Source organism: Rhagoletis zephyria, unplaced genomic scaffold, assembly GCF_001687245.7.
Source record: "Rhagoletis zephyria isolate East Lansing unplaced genomic scaffold, Rhagoletis_zephyria_1.1 Rzeph_scaffold_00002, whole genome shotgun sequence".
NCBI classification, from domain to species: Eukaryota; Metazoa; Arthropoda; class Insecta; order Diptera; family Tephritidae; genus Rhagoletis; species Rhagoletis zephyria.
In genome coordinates, this window is record NW_016157086.1 from 903,223 (window position 1) to 917,485 (window position 14,263).

The window sequence follows — 14,263 nt, forward strand, 5'->3', positions numbered from 1 at the left end:
AGTAAACTGATTAAATGTCGCACTAAATTACTTAGTGTTGGGCAGTATCGATACCAAAAGTACTCAGAACTCGATTCTCAAAAGCATCGACAGCACCCGATTTTTAAAAGTATCGATACTGAGTACTCCGAAGTACTCAGTACTCACAAAAGAACTCGAAAGTACTCAGAACCTAAAAGAACTCAAAAGTACTAAGTAGAAATGATTGTACTCAATTTGAAGTTTCAATAGTTTGCAAGTAGCCATTCATTTGACGTAATTTGGATAAAGTGCTGCTAGCTTGTGAGATTTCGACTCTAATCATTGAGATGTTACCAACAAGTTTATATTTTAAGAAAGTAATCAGTACTCTGAAAAATACCCGATCCTTAAAAGTATCGATACCAAAGAACTCGATCCTCAAAAGTACTCGATACTTCCCAACAGTAAAATTACTAATTGGCCACTAATTACACCCTGTAGGAAAGAATAAAGACCACAAAAAAAATATTTAAATACTTTAAGTTTTTAAATCAAAACGAACTTAAAAAACTTCCATACCTTTTTTTCTAAGGCTTCGTTAGAAGCCTTTCCCGTTGTGGGATACCATTTCCTCATAACTTAAAAAAATAAACTCCGATGCTCGTAAATTTTTTGCGCAGAATCTATAATTCGTGCCGTTTTTTTTTGTTGTTCGTAATTTTTCGGATTCCCTCGAGATTTTTCGAAACTTCTGGTTTATTTGAAGTTTTAGTTTAGGAACTTTTAGGGATATGTTGGGATTTTTTTGAATTTTTTGAGTTTTTTAATATGTTGGAGCATTTTTAAGCCATTGTAATTTTGTTGGGGAGTTTTTCAAAACTTTTATGGATTTTTTGGAATAAATTTTTTTGGGGATATTTTGGAATTTTCTATTTTTTCATGTTTTTTTTAATGTCTTGGGGACCTTTCAGGACCTTTGCAAGACTTTTTTCTGGGTTGTTTTCAAAATTTCAGGCATATATTCGGATTTGTTTCATTGTTTTCGTGTTTTTTTGTAATATGTTTAGGACTTTTCAGGACTTTTATTGGTTCTTTCAGGAGCATTCAGAACTTTTGGAAACTTTTCAGAGTTTTTATCCAATTTTTTACAGTTTCGAGATCATTCGGCGCTGTAATTTTTTCTAAATCTTTCAAGCATATTTAAGGATTTTTCTGTATTTTTTTTAGACCTTTCGGGATTTTCCTGGATTTTGCCCTGTTCTTTTGGGAACTTTTGGAAGACTTTTCGGCACATTCCAGGATTTTTTTGGGTTAGTTTTTGTTATCTTTCAGAATTTTGCTGGAAATTTTGAGAACTTTTCGGATCTTCTCTTGTTTTCGTTTTCGCTGTTTCATTTTTCGGGAATTCATGACAATTTTTAGGGAGGTTTTGACAATTTTCCGAAACTTTCTGTTTTTTTTTTTTGTGCTGCTTCATTTCTTGGGACTTGACGGAATCTTCGATTTTTTATTTTCGATTTTATTTTGAAATTTTTTGTTGTCTTTACGGGATTTGTTTGGGAGCAGTCCGATGTTTTTAGAACTTTTTGTTATGCTTAACGGATTCTTTTAACGTTTTATATGCAGGAGATTTTTGGATATTTTAGTAATTTTGTTCGAGATTTTTGAAGACGTTTTTGAATTTTTAAAGTGATTTGTCGGGTATTTCCTGAATTTTTTTTGTGTTGTTTTTTCATTTCTGAAATTTACCGTTATATGAAAAGCGCCCTCAATTTTAGTCCGATTTCAATAATTTTCGACGCTTTGCTTATATGTGGCAAGCACAATAACCACACCGAGTTTGGTACAAATTGGTAGAACGGTTACCGAGATACATATATGTGATCATAAGTGGACGGCGCCACGCCCATTTTCCAAAATTTTATCATAAACGTATTTCTTGCTTAAGAATTGTTGCAAGCATAAATTTTGAATAAATTAGCTTTTATATTTACTGATTTATCGAAGATTTTGTATTTCTCTAAATTACCGTTATATGGGATGTGGGCGTGGTTATTGCCCGATTTAAAAAAATTTCGGCTATTTGATATGGTGTACCAAGGCCAACAACTGTGCCAAGTTTGGAAGAAATTGGTGCGGCGGTTACTAAGATATACACATGTAACCATAAGTGGCGTGGCTACGCCCATTTTCCAAAAATTTACAATATTCTTATTTTTCGTCTGAAAATTATTGTAAATATCAATTTTGAGTGAATTATCTGCAGTAGTTACTAAAATATCGCAGTTTTCGTATTTCTGGAAATTACCGTTATATGGGAAATGGGCGTGGTTACAGTCCGATTTCGCCCATTTTCAATACCAACTTACCCTGGATTAACAGAAACCTACTTACCAAATTTCGTTGAGATATCTCTATTTTTGCTCGAGTTATCGTGTACACGGACGGACGGACCGCGGGCACAGGGGGACGGACAGACAGACATGGCTTAATCGATTTCTCTATTCATTCTGAGCATTTATGTATACATTTGTCTATATCTATCTCGATTCGTTTTGGCTGTTACAAACAACCGTTATGTGAACAAAATTAATATACCCTTGTGCACAAGTGCGCTCGGATATAAAATTAGTCTCCTCGACAAGAACATCGATATATCACACTTTAAGAACCGACTGTAAATGCCAAGGTTATGGCGAAAAATTTGAAATTCGCGCCTACGTTCGGCCAAAAAAAAATCTTTCGTTCGAAATTGGCTTACAAAAATATTTTAGACTAAGGGAGGTACGGCATACTTTTTTTTGGTGCGGTCTAATGTACGTATACATACACATATATGCATTTATTTGTACATAAATGAGTAAACTGATTAAATGTCGCACTAAATTACTTAGTGTTGGGCAGTATCGATACCAAAAGTACTCAGAACTCGATTCTCAAAAGCATCGACAGCACCCGATTTTTAAAAGTATCGATACTGAGTACTCCAAAGTACTCAGTACTCACAAAAGAACTCGAAAGTACTCAGAACCTAAAAGAACTCAAAAGTGCTAAGTAGAAATGATTGTACTCAATTTGAAGTTTCAATAGTTTGCAAGTAGCCATTCATTTGACGTAATTTGGATAAAGTGCTGCTAGCTTGTGAGATTTCGACTCTAATCATTGAGATGTTACCAACAAGTTTATATTTAAAGAAAGTAATCAGTACTCTGAAAAATACCCGATCCTTAAAAGTATCGATACCAAAGAACTCGATCCTCAAAAGTACTCGATACTTCCCAACAGTAAAATTACTAATTGGCCACTAATTACACCCTGTAGGAAAGAATAAAGACCATAAAAAAATATTTAAATACTTTAAGTTTTTAAATCAAAACGAACTTAAAAAAATTCCATACCTTTTTTTCTAAGGCTTCGTTAGAAGCCTTTCCCGTTGTGGGATACCATTTCCTCATAACTTAAAAAAATAAACTCCGATGCTCGTAATTTTTGCGCAGAATCTATAATTCGTGCCATTTTTTTGTTGTTGTTCGTAATTTTTCGGATTCCCTCGAGATTTTTCGAAACTTCTGGTTTATTTGAAGTTTTAGTTTAGGAACTTTTAGGGATATGTTGGGATTTTTTTAAATTTTTTAATTTTTTTAATGTTTTGGAGCATTTTTAAGCCATTGTAATTTTGTTGGGGAGTTTTTCAAAACTTTTATGGATTTTTTGGAATAAATTTTTTTGGGGATATTTTGGAATTTTTTATTTTTTCATGTTTTTTTTAATGTCTTGGGGACCTTTCAGGACCTTTGCAAGACTTTTTTCTGGGTTGTTTTCAAAATTTCAGGCATATATTCGGATTTGTTTAATTGTTTTCGTGTTTTTTTGTAATATGTTTAGGACTTTTCAGGACTTTTATTGGTTCTTTCAGGAGCATTCAGAACTTTTGGAAACTTTTCAGAGTTTTTATCAAATTTTTTGCAGTTTACGGACCATACGGCGATGTAACTTTTTCTAAATCTTTCAAGCATATTTCGGGATTTTTCTGTATTTTTTTTTTAGACCTTTCGGTATTTTCCGGGCTTTCCTGGATTTTTTATTTTCGATTTTATTTTGAAATTTTTTGTTGTCTTTACGGGATTTGTTTGGGAGCAGTCCGATGTTTTTAGAACTTTTTGTTATGCTTAACGGATTCTTTTAACGTTTTATATGCAGGAGATTTTTGGATATTTTAGTTTTTTGTTCGAGATTTTTGAAGACGCTTTTGAATTTTTAAAGTGATTTGTCGGGTATTTCCTGAATTTTTTTTTGTGTTGTTTTTTGTTATCTTTCAGAATTTTTCGGAAACTTTTGAGAGTTTTTCGAAAGTTTTATAGTTTTTTTTTGCGGTTTAATTTTTCGGGACTTTCCGAGATTAATTTTTCATGTCTTTTTGGTTTTTTTTTTTGACTGTTCAAATTTTTTTGGAGAGCTGTCAAAAAGTTTTAAATGTTTTGGTATGCTTATCGTTGCTGCTTTAAATTTCAACAGCTTTCAGAACTTTACTGAATTTTTTTCGAGACTTTTTAAGTTTTTATAGGAATGTTTGTGTGTTGTTTTCGACACCTTTTTTCGTTCCTTTTTGAGAACTTTCTCTCTCCCTTCACAATATTTAGTCCTCAATCTAACTCCATAACTGCGTAAATGACGTAATCCCTGCTTTACTCTACCCAACCCAAAATCCACTCATGGGAAATTAGACATATATATCCCTCTATCATCCCCATCTAAAATATCGTACCTTGATATATTAATAAAAACGACCATCCTTGGATTTTTTCGAGACTTTTCAAAATCTTTTAGATAATTTTCGAACTTTGCAGGTTGCAAAATATACATTAACCTAAACTTTAGTTATATGCATAAATATATCAAAGCAATAAGAACAAAGGTCAATAGTTGACTAAACTCCGTCCCTTTTAATGTATGTATATATGGGTGGCCCTCTGCAATTACGACAAAACGTCACATCGCACTACGCCCGTCTATGTGGGTGAGCACAAGCAAACTCAAGCAATAAATTTCAATCAACGCAGCAATGCATCGTAGGCAATGATGCACATTAGGCAGAACTATTGCACTGCATTTTTACATAAAAATCTATGCACATTAGGCATATGATATTTCTGTCAAAATGTGGTGTAAAAAATCCCGCAAGGAACTCCGTGAAAGAAAAAAATGTATACTAGAAGGAAAAAAACATTCATACATTTGGAAAAAACATACCGTATAAACATTTTGGCGAACGTTCGAAAATTATTTACATTCGATATCCAATATGCATATTGAATTGAGAACGAACTTATAACCAACCTTAGTTTTCCAACGTTCATAGTATTCTAGAAATACACCAGAGATTGGCTAGAAAAAAATTAAAACCATAGTAACAAGAGAGGTAGTGAAATCCAGCTCATTCTCGAAGGGAAATATAAGACAATCACTCCCGCTGATCAAAATCTCAATTCGATTCGATGCTGGATTTCAAATTCATAACGAAGGTAAAATATATTCGACAATGAAGGTTCCATTTTGCTGGAGAATGGCAAAGTTCACGAATCGAATACTTACCTATGCCACATTCGTTATCGAAGGTGAGACTTGATAAAAATATTGGTTTTCCATTCATTTTCGAATTGTTAACCAAGCCCAATCTTTATTGGGTACTTACATATCGCCGGCTGAGTGGGAGATCGGCAGCCGGGGCGAAAACGTCCTTTCTCAGAATTTGATTGATAAACGTCCTATCGGAGCTACCGATATATTGAATTAACATCGAAATAGGTCGCTTTTTAACCAACTGCTGGTATAGAGCGTTCTTCAATCAAATTCTGAAATAGGGTGTTCTTGAAAATATTGCTGGAAAGGTCGTTTTTGAACCGGCTGCCGAAATAGGTCGATTTTTGAAAAATCCAAAATGAACCGAATCAAAATACATACATACATATATAAAAGAAAATTGAAATAATTTTTGATCGCAGTCGTAATTGCGAAAATAGGTTTCGAACAAACCGCGAAAATTTTCATTGTTTCGCCCTCTGGTGGAAATTTTAAGAAATCTTCTTTACGACACTACAGCCAAATGCTAAGAAACCTATTTTCGCAGTTTGGCAAACTCCAAATTGATTTTAGACTCACGGTTTCTTCGGCAAATTTGCTTAGAATTACACGTATGTACTATACGCGCATAGCCGAAAAAATCTCCTATACAAATTGACCGGCCTGAACTTACATACATACATACATATGTATATAAAATACATACACTCATTTTATGCGCATATAAATGTAAATATAAGAAACTGTTTGAATTCAAACATTTTGGAGTTATATGGCGTGTAATCTTCTGACCGAATTGTTTTGTAAAAAAAATCGGAAATGTTATGTATACGCCCTAGGCACTCAAATACATTTGCGAAAAATTTCAAAAGAGCTCAAAAATACCAAAAGTATTCAAAAAATAAACATGAAGTTTTTGAAGTTCACTTTGAAAAGTCGCAAAAAAATTTTCAATATAAATTTACTTGCCCTAATATGCATATATGTATGTATGTTTTATTTTCAATACAATATTTTTTCTTTCTCGGAGTTCCCCGAAGGAAATTTTTTTACCAAATTTTCATCAAAAAGCGTCTGTTGTTTTTCGTCATTCCTCTTCTTCTCCTCTGTCATACGTATATTTAATAAAAAAAAAAAGTCATAAGCCTAATGTATGTACATATGGCTTAGTTCTATCGGGAAAGAAAAGCACATTTATAGCTGAATAAATAGCGTACAAACTCGGTAATTCCTTGCTACATATTGCATAGTTCAAGGCGTGTATACACCATGTAACATCGCATATGCCAGCATTAAACATTTCCAAAGCCCACGCATTACAAACTTATCCAAACACATGTGTAAATCCATTTACATGTGTACATTCATACATGCATACATATGTATTTGCTTTCATGATTCAAAAGTGCGCTCATAATAGCGATGCCACAAAACGATTCTTTTCTATTATCGAAGCGCAACATTTATAACGCCCGCCGCTTAAAACAAGCAAAAGCACACCGTACACACAGACATACTCATATGTACATACATGCAATGCAAATAGTTAGGTACATTGGTACAGCAATATGTTAAGCGTTATTATGCAGCAACATAGCATCACTCACCCATGACAGCCAACTGTTGGGGCAAGAGCTTTGCAAGGAGCAGCCGCTGCAAGCACAACGTACACTCAAGTTACATGAAGCGCGCGCAGCAAAAACATCGAGGAGGCACAAACAAACAAAACCAAAATGAACAACAACACTTGAAACAGTCGAAACAGTTGCATGCGATGTTACACTATAAATAAAAAGCAACACAACATCTGTTCGCAATCGTTGCGATTGCAAATGCTCTTCTCGTACTACATAGTAACTATGTGTGTAGTTACTTTTGTTAGCGCATCCTAAACCGGCATCGCTTTCTTTTCCTTCTTCTTCGCCTTCTTGAACAACATGTGGCGGGTACGCCTTTGCTTTTCTCGCAAATGAATGCATTGGTAAGCAGCGTCGCACAGTGGGGCAAAAAAGGTTGCTGTGGACAAATGAATTTGGAGAGCCCAAATATTTTTTTTTTTTTTAATAATAGACAATAAAATTCTGCGTCGATATATCCATGGAAACTTTTTGAAAAAGGTCTTGTTTTTTACTTATTTATATTGAAAAATGAAAGAATCAAAATTTTTAATTTTTAATGCTTCCACTTTTTTGGAAAATACTTGAAATTAATTTCAAATTACAATTCGTAAACATTTTTCTGTAGCATAGATTTTATTAAAAAAAGGCATTTCATTTGTTATCTATACTAATATATATTTTGAAACCGGTTTTTTTCTAATCGAAAAAATCGAGAACAGCTGTACCAATAATTTTGAAATTTTGGGCATCGACTCCAGACTATCCAAGGAAGATAATAGATTAAAAGCAATTTCAATATATCAAGAGGGCGTGGCCCCTCCTATACAAACTGAAGTTTTCACACAACATATCTCTGGAAGTATTCATCGTAGAGTGCTGCAACTTAGCATAGAGATATATAATATCAACGCCAAACTCATGGAAATGCCCCATTTTTATATAACTTCCATTTTTTTCCATGAGTTTGGCGTTGATATTATATATTTCTATAAAAAAGAAACTTGAAATCGGTTCATATTTGTGCTCTCAAAATAGATTTGTCCACACCAACTTTTTTGCCCCACTGTGCGACGCCATAACAATTTATGATTGTGCAACTTTACATTAGTTTTTCATGCATCGATTGCAATGGCAACAACAACAATCGTAATCACATTAAGAATTGTAATGAAACAGAACTTTATTTGTCTTCATATGTACATATGCCTGTACTGCGATGATGGAGTAATATTGTATTTGTAGTCACAGGATGGCACGATTGGTTATTAAAGATTTTTTTCTCTTATTTGGTTTCGCCACACTAATCGTATTTCTAGCGATGCACAGTGAGGAAAATAAAATATGTATCTGGACAATTGATGAGAGACCGAAGTAGATGTAACGGTATTTTAAAGATTGTGATATTAAGAATTGACGAAAAAGTTTTTTTTTTGGGTAAAATAATTACCCCGAGGGCCCGTGCCCTGTGCATACTGCAGCAATGTAGGCATATTATTTGCTCATTCCTAAGAGAGCTTTGGTGGATCCACCGCTGCTTGGCCTTCGAGTGATAAATTTCGGTAATTGTTGCTTTATACCTCCCTGTGCGTGGTCCCCATGTCCACCGCGTGGGACACATTCAGTACGAAGCCGCACCTTGCTATTTCATCCGCTGCTTCGTTTCCTTAATTTTCCTATGTCCTAGGACTAGGGGAATTTTTTTGTCAACAGATTTCGCACTAAATTTAAATGGCTGTTAATCAACAAAAACAAACATATGCAAAACCACATGCATTTATTGTAAAATATACTAAAATATGCGCAAGAAATATAAAAAAATATTCGCTAACGATCAGTGTTGCCACTTGACAGTATTTTTAGATACCAAAACGACTACCAAATCAGTTTCCAAACTACCAAAATTTTTTTCATTATTAAAACGAAGTTTCTTTAATTTACGAGGTTTTTAGCTACACAAATTAGCAGAAAAAATTAAAAACAACACACAATATTGTTTACAGTATTGGTAAACATTCATTGTATTGTATAAAAAACTTTTGTGAGCAAGTAATTTTTAAGCAAAAAAACAAAACCGACTTCAATTCTCATATAAAAATTTAAGACCATCGTTAAGCTCTTCATGGTCCAATGATCGGATTTAAACAAAATTAGAATGGACCAACCTGTGAGGTAACACCTTTCCTTTAAAAAAAAAAACGAATTATAAAAATCGGTTAACGTGGTCCAAAGTTATACGGTAACATATATAAAAATTTCAAAATAGAAAAAATAAAATAAAAATATTCCAAAAATGTATAACCTTCCTCCTTTTTGTGAGGTCGGTTAAAAATTTAAATACCTTTGAGATTAATTCAATTAATATCAAACACTTTTTTTTTTGTTTTGTATGTGAAAGAACAAAATCAAACATTCTATGCATTTCAATAAACTAATTTCCAAATTTGTTGGAAGTTTTTGTTTGCCGAAAATTGTCTGCTTAATAAAATATAGAAAAAAAAAGAAAGACATCTTATACGTGTGAGCAAAGTGAAACAATTTTAATGCTCAATTTGGTTGTATTTTCAAAACACTTTTTCCTACCAAAAGCTTCATCAAACCAACCAAACTACCAAAGGAGAATGAAGCTACCAATTTTGGTCCAATGCTGCTAACGATTGAATACCATTTTAAATAAAAGTCCATGATTCGTTCAGATAGCTTAACCATTTCCATTTGAACATGCCCAATGAAAGCATGCATTTGCTGAGCCCTACTAATTACACACTATGGTTGTTCGCAAAACCAGTAAAAAAAATTTAAAACATTTTGAATATTAAAAAAATCCCCCAGAGGTTTTTGGTTCACTGTATTTGTCTATAGTAACTCTAGTTAAAGGTTTTCTCTTAACAAAAAAATTTCAATTTCTATTGAAATTACTAAAAAATAGAACAAAACTATAGTTTTTTATTAAAATAACAAAACAAGTTACTGTTCGATATTTTCCAGATTTGGTAGATTTTTTGCAGTGGATAATAAGTATTTTGTTCGTCAGTTGCAACCCTGGTTAGCAGTAAGTAATATATAGATTGGTGTTATTATATCCATAATATATTTTGATAAAATTCGGCAAAAGATAAATTTTATATGTAGTACCGAAATAATAGGAGCTGAAAAACGGGCGGCTAGCACTATAGGGCCTAGGGCGGTCAATACTGCAAATGCACCACTGGCTTAAATAAACGTTCATTCATGCCAATATTCATTTAAAAATTGTTGTAATAAAATACTAAAAGCGTACATCCTCTTGGTAAGCTGCTGATTTTCAAGATAAATACATTCAAGCAAGAACTTTTCTTATTTTCCCATATCTTCGTTCTTATAAATACGCCTCCATAACAAAAGAAATCTGTTATTTATATACGCCATTACATTTATGCATTGATACGCAACATAATATGCAACAAAATACTATTATCTGAGCGTAGATACATTTAAAAGCCATATTTATTCTGCAGCCATCTACTTATGTATGCACATTCGAAGCTCATAAGACATTATGCGCGACTACAAGCAGCAAGCACACACGTTCGCACTACATATGCATCTAAATCTCTATGTATGTATGTATTTATAGAGCACAGCAGGCAATCCCATATGCCTTCTTGGCATTAATATAGTATGTATTAGAAAGGCTTAGCAGCTGCATACTTCGCTTTGTGCATTTATGCAACTTATTCAAGCAGCAGGAGTAAAGCGGCAATAGCAACAACACAGGTAATCGGCTTGACGATTGACTAGCTGAATGTTGGATGCTGTTGTCACTCATCTATTTTTTCTGCATCATTAGAACTGAATGCCGCTGCCATTATGCGGACAGATACCCTTACCCAGTGCATATGTATTTTTATTTTTTATTTTTTTTTTTTTGTTATATTGTAATTCCCTGATAAATTGATATAGAATCTGGTGCGCTGACAAGACTGAGTGACTGGTTGATGTCTGCAATTGTGCTGCTGCTTATGTAGCTATTATTGCATTATCTACACATTACAAAGACAGTTATGGGATTCAAATAAACGGGAAATATTATGCAGTATTGCTGCTATTAGCATATTTTATTGAGTATCTGTTGTTAGCGTATGATTTTATATATTACAGGAACTTTTAGTTTAAACTGATTAAAATATGCGCAAGTAGGTCTTAAGTTTAAAGACAGCATGTAAAAAGTCGCACATATGAGCAAATCTCACGGGTTTTATTTTTTTAGTGTCACCTTCTTCTCTGACCAAAAAAAAAACGCTAAAGCATTTTTCTTGCATATATATGAATCAATGGAGTTCCAGAAATAAATACATTAAAAAATTAATTTTGTGTTTGAACAATTTTAGCCTTAAAACGTTTATTTAGGCGAAGAAGTACCGAAATTACTAATTGTTTCATTGTCAGTGGAAAAAAACATAATTGCTATTTTTTAATAACTTTTTTTATTTTGAAAACAAAAAATATTTAGGGAGTGCTCAAAGCGCTCAAAGTTTTCCACGTAATTTATATGGAAAAAAACATCTTTTCGTAGAAATAGTGTAGAATTCTTGAAAATCAATATTTTTCGATCGGAAAACTTTACTTATCTTCAGGAGATTCCAAAGCCCTTAGAAAATGCAATGGGGGACCAATAAAAAATCTTTAATCATAAAAAATGGTTAAGTAAACAATTGGATATTAATACTGGAAGTCTCCTGAAGAGAACCACACTTTTCCGGTCGGATATTGATTTTCAAGAGTTTTATACCATTTCTACGAAAAATTGTTTTTTCTCCATATAAAATATATGGAAAACTTGGAGCGCTTTGAGCACTCCCTAAATATTTTTTGATTTAAAAAAAAAAAATGGGTATATTTTTTTCGGTATATAACAATCAGACCTTATTTTTTTTACATACATTTTTGGACCACTTTAATGTGCATAAGGAGTACTGCGTAAAAATCTTCCAGGCCAATATTTAATTACTTTGAAATATTTAATATGAATTTTAAGCAAAGGCGTAGGAGTAAACGTGTCTATGACTGCGTATGGTGCTACGGAGCGTATACGTTGCATATACAACTACGGGTATAGGTACGGTGACTATAAATATGATTTCAAAATGAAGGACAATTTTTCAACAATATGCCTACATATATTTACGTAGTATAAAAACATCAAAAGAGTATTTATGATTCTAATTTCATAATACATTTTAAACTTTTCACGTTTTCTTTATCGATATTAATCTTTTTTTAGTTGAATATTTACAAAGGTATAGTAAAACATATTATAATTACAATAGCAACGAAAAATGAAAATCTTTAAAAAATTATTTTATAGGCAAATTTTGAGTCGTTCAAAACGAAAACAATACCCTTTTTTTGTTTTTTGGTACTTTTCGCAGTTATTTGTCAAAAATATACGTCATGAATCGACGTAAACGACGAGTTATAAAGTGCCCTTTACAAAAATATATAATTTGTGCAGATTGCGCTCCATAGCATCTACATTTCTAATCCGATTTTCATTATCTTTGGCTCAAAATTTACTGTAGTGATATATCTTCTTTATCGAATATTTAAAATAATGAAAAAAAAATTAATCAAATGAAACTGCGTATTTGATTGAAAATCTCACTTTTTTCGACATTGACTACAAAATGCAAATGGTCGCCTGTAGCACTAATAATATTCATTGAAGTCGCCACAAGTTATATATTTTAGTAAGAGGCACATCAATACCCTTCGAGCTATAAATCAATAACGTTGATGGGGAGATTTTTTCATGAGATATTGAAGAAAAGCTACGAAAAGCACCAGAAAACACTTTTTTGAAAATATCCATCCAATGTCCGATAATTTTAAAATAACGAATAAAATGCGGGACAAATGCAGGACACTTGAAAAAAATCAGTACATTTTCCGGTTTTTCAGGTTTGAAAAACTACGCAGGTCCGACCTTTGAAAAACAGTACGGTCCTGCAAAAAACAGAACGGATGGTCACCCAAGGTATAGGTGAATGAGTGGTAACTTTAACTTTTTTAGTATTTCTTTTCAAGTTTTCATTTAAATACAATCTTGTTCTCTATACAAAACTGCAGATAATGCATTTTCTAAGATAGGTGTACCATCATTTTTGACCAAAGACACGGTTTTGTCCAAAAATGTACCACCTTGTGAGATTTGCTCATATAGTGGCCGAGAAATAAGTTTATCTTATTATGCATACCACGCAGCGGTTGTTTTCGGGAAGTTGAAAAAACTATGTTGAATACGTGCGCCGGGTATTTAATGCTCGACTCCGTCCGAACTTAGACTCTTTACTTGTTATCTTTATCCATATCTTTATTTTTATCTCCTTTTTTTGTTTTTATCAAATTCTCCTTTTTCATCCTTATCTTCGTCGTAATATTAATCTTAATCTTAATCTTAATCTTAATCTTAATCTTAATCTTAATCTTAATCTTAANGAAAAAATGGTAGAAGTGATAGCTATTTCGGAAATCACCACATTTCCTCATCAGACTTCTTTCAGTAGGATTCGAACCGACGATCCCACTGACTCAGCCAGTTGCCTATGCACCGTGCTAAGTTAAAAGGCCAAAAAAAAATAACAAAAAACTTAATCTTAATATTAATCTTTATCCTAATCTTAATCTTAATCTCTTTTTTTGGGTTTTTGTTTTTTGTGACAGGAAGTGGAGTTCACAGATCTAATTCTTAACCTTTATCTTCATCTTAATGTTAATCCTAATTTTAACCTTAATTTTAATCCTAATACTAATCTTAATTTTATTCGTATTCTTAGACTTAATCTTTGTACTTTCTAAACTTTATATTAATCTTAATCTTAACCTTAATCTTAATATTAATCTTAATCCTTATCTCAATATTAATCTTATTCTTATTCTTAATCTTAATCTTAGTCTTAATATTAATCTTAATCTTAATCTTAATCCTAATCATAATCTTAATCTTAATCCTAATCGTAATCTAATATTAATCTTCATCTTCATCTTCATCTTCATCTTCATCTTCATCTTCATCTTCATCTTCATCTTCATCTTCATCTTCATCTTCATCTTCATCTTCATCTTCA